This window comes from Enoplosus armatus, chromosome 8, assembly GCF_043641665.1.
Source record: "Enoplosus armatus isolate fEnoArm2 chromosome 8, fEnoArm2.hap1, whole genome shotgun sequence".
NCBI lineage: Eukaryota > Metazoa > Chordata > Actinopteri > Centrarchiformes > Enoplosidae > Enoplosus > Enoplosus armatus.
Genome location: NC_092187.1, coordinates 11476172 through 11484108, shown reverse-complemented (window position 1 = coordinate 11484108; position 7937 = coordinate 11476172).

Below are 7937 nucleotides of genomic sequence, written 5' to 3'. Positions count from 1 at the left end.
ATCCTTTATCTGTTCTGTAAATTTGTAAATTATAGTTGTTTTTTGTTGTTGTCATATAATCATAATTGTCAGAAATTGTATTACTGTATTTTCTCGTCAGAGTTCTTGTGTGGCTGAGTTAAGCATCACTAAATGCTTTTTGGGTATAAAACCTCTATTACTGATGTACTGACACTGGTATGGAGACATTTTGAATGTTACAGGATAGGCTCACATGCCCATACTGTACATTAAAGACTGTCCGCAAAGAGATCTCTTCCTAAAGTGCGTCCAATGTAAGTGATGGACAAAACCAGTCCATCACTGTTCTGTGTAGAAAAATCTATTGTCAAGTTCAGCTGAAGCTAACATGAGGCTTCAGACGTCTGAGTCTGACATTTCCTCTTAGTATTTGCTTCTCATCTCTCAGGAAACACAAACAGGGAGGTTCATACATACTGAAAACACTAACATCCTCTTGATTTGATTGACTGACACTGCTGAAGCCTCATATACTACAGCTGAATTTAGAGATTTGATTGACTGACACTGCTGAAGCCTCATATACTACAGCTGAATTTAGAAATCATTTCCACTCAGAGTTCAACTGTAGTTTGGCGTGGTCTCTGTGTTGAGACTGAAAGTTTCTTTTTGTTTGTGTACCGTTTATGTATTTGAAATATTGGGGCAAATTGTCTACATGACACGACTGCACCGTAAGGAGTGAAGGTGAAGTTTTGGACAGATGACTTTTGGGATAGTTTGAAACCAGTGTCCTGGTCCTGAGCAGACTCTTTAAAGCAAAATCAACATGGCAGATGAAGAGCAGGTCATCTCTTCTCTGTGGTGACATCTCCTGTAGATTTTTGTCAGTGTGTCTGATGTGTTGATATTCTTCAACACCACTCTGCATAAACTGGCATGTTATACTACGACAAGTCTTTATGGCTTCAACATATGTAGTTAATAATGATACCGCCTGTGTGTTCTGTGACTACAAGCCCGCTGAGACAGAAATATCTGCGAATCATTACATTAATTAGTTTAATTGGTGTCGTCACTCTTTGTAAGCCTTTGAGTTTAATGTGTCATGGTTAAATATGGCTAGATGGTGCGATTGCAGATGTGTTTGCTTGTTGTGTTTAACTTCAGCAGTAGGACAGTGTTTGTTAATCAGGCCTCAGTTTTGGAGCCACACCCAGCAGCTGTTGGACGTCATCTGCATCACCCCATAAAGCTTTTTCATCAAATAAAATCTAATGAAGGCAGGCCGCGACTGCTCAGCCTAAACTAGAAGGGAATTATTGGATTTTTAAAGGGGTTTTTGTAAACTTTGCATACATAGTTCCCATATGCTAATAACTTTCTCTCTAAGTTTATTGTAGGAGGAGCCGGTTTAACAGCCCTCGGGTCTGTCCTTCAGCCATTCAGACAGTCTGAGATCCAGTTTAGGGATGTCAGGGTCAAATAGGCTCAGCGGGCAGCTAAACGATTGACAGACCTCGGAGAAAGAAAAAGTGTGAAACGTGAATGAAAAACAGAAAGAAAATGATTTCAGGAAGTTTCACAGTGGCTTCAAAAGATTTCAAATCCTCCTTTTGAAGTCTTTATATAATTAAATTATCTGACCATAGAGTGAGTTCAACCTTACAAGCATTAAATCCCAGAATCTGTTTGAATAGCAAAACAAACTTAAACTTGTAAACATAAAAAAACAACTCCACTCGTAAACATTGCTTATTAGGCGTACATACTGTCTCCTTGTGATCATTGCATCAAAAAAACCAAACAGCACTTTCCCTTTCATACCGCCTCACCTCTCAGCACCATGTCAGAGTTCAGTTCTGACCTGAGATACAGAACATTACACTCACGTCACCCTGCCTAAGCATGTAGTGCTAATTGCCTGGGGCAGAGTGCTCCAGGCCTAAATCCCTGAGCGCTTCCAAGCAGGCTAATCACTGCAGCGCATCTAGCGATGGCAGCCAATCCCATTAGGCGGTGGATGGCGTAGCCCCGCTTTGTGCTCAGTCCCTGCGTCTCTGATCTGTTGACAAGATTACCCACAGAGCCTCAGATCAACCCGAGAGGCAGGGGGCTTAACACATTGTCTTTTTGGGACGCTGGGTGCAGTGTAGAGCAGGGAGACTGAACATGTAGGACTTATGTTTCATACATCATACATTGTGGTGCAGAAAGCATGAATAAGGACGCAGCTTGTCTTCACATTTCTTTTTCAAGTCGGTGAAGTTGGAGGTTCACTAATACTTCATCAACATCATTAGTAAAACACCAACACTTGCTTTTTTGGATCACAGCGAGCCTTTACTAATTCATGAATCACCTCATATTACAGTCATAAAAATAAAGGAACGTGCTGATTCTTCTTTTTAAATTTGGGACTTCAGTGAGGTTGGACTCTTTGAACAAACATGCAAACAAACAAACCATCCAAGTAGATAAGCAAAGAGATAATCAAAGACCTCTGCTAAATCAATTATATTCCCTCATATTTCACCCTTAGTGAAATCCATTAATTCCCCTGGCAGTTTAAACTAACATAAAGCTAATTTGTGTTTGACAGCTACATTTGAATCCTCTTTACTTTCCTGAGTGTGATGTGTGTTGATGTTACTCTCTAAATCCTCTGCAGGCTCCATTGCAGAAGGTTCCCACCCACTGATGAGCTCATGTGGTTTTAGTGCACAAGCTTTTCTACAAGTCTGCAAAATACATAAGTGTACTCCTACTGATGACGCATGGGGGAACCTTGGTGACGTACCGTACTGTAGCATTTACACACAAGATGTTGTGATACTCGCCGTTAATCCGCTTACACGAAACATCCTGCAGCTCCGTCACAAAACTACCAGCGATAAAGGAGGACTTATATCATGAAGCATTTTCATTTTCACAAGGATTATCAAAGTATATTTTGGATGCACCAATTTATCTTCTTTTTTTCGTAAGATTGTGTCTTAAATTTTCCAAATATATATCGACCCACGTCATACGCACCAATTTATTTTCTTACAGACAAAAATGCTCAATTTACACATGTTGGCAAAATGTAAATCACCCAAGCATGTCAACACCTAATGAACAGAAACAGAAAACATTGATTTTGAGCATTTACTTTCAATTATGCACAGATAAATGGGACACTTTTTACGTTATTTATGTTTTGTAGATTTTGTTTGATTGAATTTTGAGGGCGTACAATTGAAAAGATGAGAAGAAGAATCGAGATGAGACAAATTGCAAATATGAAAAAACAGGAATTGGGGAAAAATATTTTCAGAAATCTGCCATAAAAGAAATATAATTTTAGTGAGAAAAGCCACTGATATATTTTTCTGTGCAAAACACAAAAATGTAGCTAGATTTATCAAAACTGCACTGAGTTATGATGGCTCAGTTCACACCGTCTCAATCTCACATCCTTGGTTTCACTTTCTTTCCTCTCTCTGACGTCTCAGTCAAATGTTTATTGGTGTTTAGATCTTGTAACTGATTGGCTACCATGCAGGGTGTTTCCCTGCGGACGCACTGTGCATGCTGGGACGCACAGCCCCTTTGTTACAGTATAAAGAACATAATCCAGATTCTCTCCTAACACTCTCGTCAGTGTCTGCATGTATAGATGTGTCTTTGCCATAGGCTCTGTGTCCAAGGTCGATGTATATTTTCCTGCAGCTGAAGAGGGATTAACCACAGACAGATTAACTTTAGAGGTAACAAGTGAAAAGAAGTCAGAGACTTAAGGTGATTTTATTCATGGATACAGTGCATCAGACTCTTAGTCCCCAGTCATCCATTCACCTCTCTATTACTGTCTGATACACCACCACTTTGACCGTCCTAAACTGTCTGCAGCGCCGCATCACTGAGCTGCACGAAACCACAGTGAGATTCAGAGCAGCCGCTCTGTTCACCCACACATCCATCTCCATCTGTTCTAAAAATGTCCTCAGGGCCTCATTTCTCCTGCAAAACACCACAATCTCTGGATTCCTCACTCTCACTGACCATGGTTGTCATATTTACAAACTTTAGGCTCGTACATCAGCTTGTCAGTATATTTGATCAATATTGGCCTTTTGTTGAATGAATCTGAAATGTATAAAGTGTTGTTCCCTGCTGATATAATGGTTCCATGTAGCCCCAGTTTGTGCCTCTGTATTACCATTACATTTGAGTCACAGGGCTAAGCATCTGATTTTCTGCAAGATAAAATACTTTGCAATCTTTGAAAAACCCTGAAGGTTGTTTAACAACACTAACCGCTGTGCTGAGGGTATTTCCAGAATCCTTAAAGACTCTTTTTAACCATCTGTATGAAAAAACATTCTGCCAGCTGCACAAGTTGATGGCAGCTGGAAATGACGTGTGTCCTCGCCCAATTTATACAATTTGAACCAAACGAGAATTGAACTGTGATTACTTGTCTGTATTAGTGTTACGTTCTATTACTTTATATTTTTAAACAAACTGACACCTAAATACTTCAAAATAAGCAAGGAGATATGTCATTTCCGGCTTCCTGAATAGGAAACAGATTAAGTTAAGTCTTTTCTGGTGCAGCAGACGAAATGTTTTTTTTTTAATACATATTGTTTGAAGAGTCTTTGAGAAATTTTGAGGAACTTACAGCATTAAGTTATCGGGGGTTTTTTCTTGAAACATTAGAGGCAAAGTATTAGTTGGTCGTCCTTGATCATAATACAGATTAATCCATGTATTTGTTCTTTATTGTGTCAAGTGTGCAGCCCACATGGACTAACATTGCATTACACTACAAACTAAAAACTTAATTTTTTTTTTTTAAATCATCCATCCAGAAGAAATGAAAATAAAATAATCACAGCATCATTTGTTTCTGGATTTATATGTGGAATAGTATAATTCTGAGGAGATACACTATGTGCCCTCTTAATGCCTATAAATTCGACCGGATTGATGTTATGTGTTGTAAACATGTCCGACCATGTTAATGATGTCACGGTGCAGTTTATCTCACTCTGAGATTTACACACTGCAGTATGCTGTATGCTGCAGTCAGTTTCTCTACTTCCCCATGAATACCACAAGAGGGCGCCGGCTCCACAGTGCACTGCAGTGGCTCTGCTGCAATGCTCTTATCAGATGCCTTTTTTTTTTACTTGATCATTATTAATCAATTTGCCGCCAGTTTGTCATTTTAAATGTTTTAAAAGTAGAGAAATGTCCACGCTCGTTTTATATCTGTGTTTCTGTGGTTTTTAGCCAGAAGGTGAAACTGGAATATCATCTTGATGTTTCAAGCGATTGTATCAGGACTGAATAGACATGGGGTTTCCATTATCCAGGCATATTTTTCAGCAAGCTCCTAGTTTGTATTCAGGATGGCATTGTCATGTAAAACCCATAAATCTTGTGGAGAGGAAAGATGGATGTTTGACTGGTTTCCATTTGTGCTCTCATCTGCATTTATAGACTGTCTCTCTGGAATGATAAATGAAATGTTAATTACTCTTGAGTCCTTTAAATATGCAGCAAATGTTCCTCTCTTTTTACCTGGAGATTTGTTTTGTACATATATTACATCTATTGAGGTGTTCAGTTCACTAAATATATTCAATGTTTTGATTTTTATGATTTAAAGTCCAGCCTGCCTCTCTCCTTCCCTTTATTCTTCTTTCCCCCTCTGAGATTTTGTAACCCAGCGAGTTGTTTTCTAAGAATGCTTTTCACCGCAGGCTGCTCTGTCCCTGCCGTCCTCTCTCGTCACACTGTCCGTCCTCTCGCAGGCTGATGAGAAGTTGAAGTCATAATCAAATGATAAAAATAAATGTGATGATAAAGATTCTGCATTTCATACAAGAGTCATGATTCAGGGTGAGCCCCACAGGAGGGGTGGAACAACACCGTGGTTGTCAAGTGTATTTTTATTATACATTGGAAAGAATTAGAGCTGAAATCGATTAGTCAACTGACAGAAAATTAATCGGCAACTATCTTCATAATCTTTTAATCGTTAAGTCATTTTTAAGCAAAATAACCACACTGTCTCCAGCTTCTTAACTATTTGCTGCTCTTCTTTATCTAATGTGATAGTAACTGAATACCTTTGGACTGCTGGTCAGACGAAACAAACAATTTGAAGATGTCACACTGGGCTGAAGGAAACTGTCATGGTGAAAATGACATGTACATGATTGATAAACATTTAACAAGGCTGTCAAGCTTGACAGTTTAAAAGTTTTATTATAATATTTTTAAGCTTACATACTTTTATCAGTTGATAGTTGTAACTACTTTTCTTATGCCTGATAAGAGAGGATGATTAAAATAATTTAGTTATCAAATCACTTAAAATTATGTTGTATCACTGTCAGACCAAGAAGTGCTTCCTGGTTTGTTTCTTTTATCACTTAACGAGACCATGCAGAGTCTACAGCCATGCTAGTGGCTCTGTGAGGCTGCACTCAGAGGCTTATTGCTAACGTCAGCATGCTAATTTGCTTACAGTGACAGTGTTAACATGCTGATGTCTAGCAAGTTCACGTTCACCATCTTAGTTTGGCGTGTTAGCATGCAAACATGTGCGAATCAGCACTAAACAAAAGAAGTAGGGCCTACAACTGAGGCTGATGGGAATGTCATTAGTTTTGCAGGTTTTTTGGTCATAAACCAAAGTATGAAACACATTTTGACCTGATGACGGCGCTGGATGAAAAGTCAGGAGATCACCGAAGTCGGTTGGATTCATCCTCTGAGAGTCATGAAAGTCTGTTAAATATTCCATGGCAATCAATCAAGCGGTTTTTAGAAATATTTTCATCTAGATATTATTATTATTATTATTATTATTATTATTGTTACGTTAAGTCTATTGCTCACACATTTTTGTCACATTTAGTTGTAGCATTTCATTTTGCTATGTCAGTTCTTCTGTAACCACAACTTTTCTCCCCACTGGTATGCCCACACATAGATTTGTGGTTGTCATGGCAACAGCAGAACTGCGCACTGCTGTGTGTGTGTGTGTTTTGTACCCTTTGTATGTGTGTGTGTGTGTGTGTGTGTGTGTTTATGTGTGGCAGGGGGAAGCCGAGCCTCTCCATCACGCCCCCCTCAGCCTCCATCAGCGGCTGCAGCTGAGGCACGAGAGTCTTTCAGAAGGGGCGGGACCTGTTTCGCTGCAGAGGGATGCTCCGCAGCCCCACGCTGGACCAACCAGTCTGGAAATCCCTGCTGACAGGCACGTAAGCAAACACGCATACGCTCGCATACTCGCATAGTCAAACCCCCTCAAGCTCCCAGCATCTGTGCTCTCTCTTCCCTCTCCTCTCCTCTCTGTCCTCTTATTTTCTTCTTCTCCTCTCTCACTCTGTAGCTCTCCGACGCTCCGTCCTCTGCAGATCTGACTCACTCAGCACTCCTTCTCCCATCCGCGCCAAGCTGAACCGCACAACCTGGGATCATGTCCTCCAACCTGCCCCCCGGGACCGCCAAGAACAAGCCCCTCTCCCCCTTCAGGAAGCGGGGCAGCCTACAGTACACAGCCAGCACAGGTGAGTGGAGGGAGGGAGCCTGGGGCTGGAGAGGGAGGACGGCTTGAGTCCTGTAAGGAGGAGGAATCTCACATGAAGTGAGCCCGGGGTACTGGGGCTCTGGACTGTGCATTGTTAAGGAAATTTGGACATTTGGACAAACAATTTTATATTTAAATTTCTGATTATTTTAGAGTATTAGTGACAGACTGCACTCGCGAGAAGAAGACAGAGGGTGCAATACTTTTCCTCTGCGAGTAGTTTTGAGAAATGCAAACCTGTTGATTAGGGAGGTGTAGCAGAGGATGCTCTCTGTGGAGGATTTCGGCAGTTACATGTCAGTGTGCTGGCTTTTAGCTTTTCCATTCCTCCTGTATTTTCAGGCTTGTTTTTAATAAATGTCACAACATGCATACAAACATT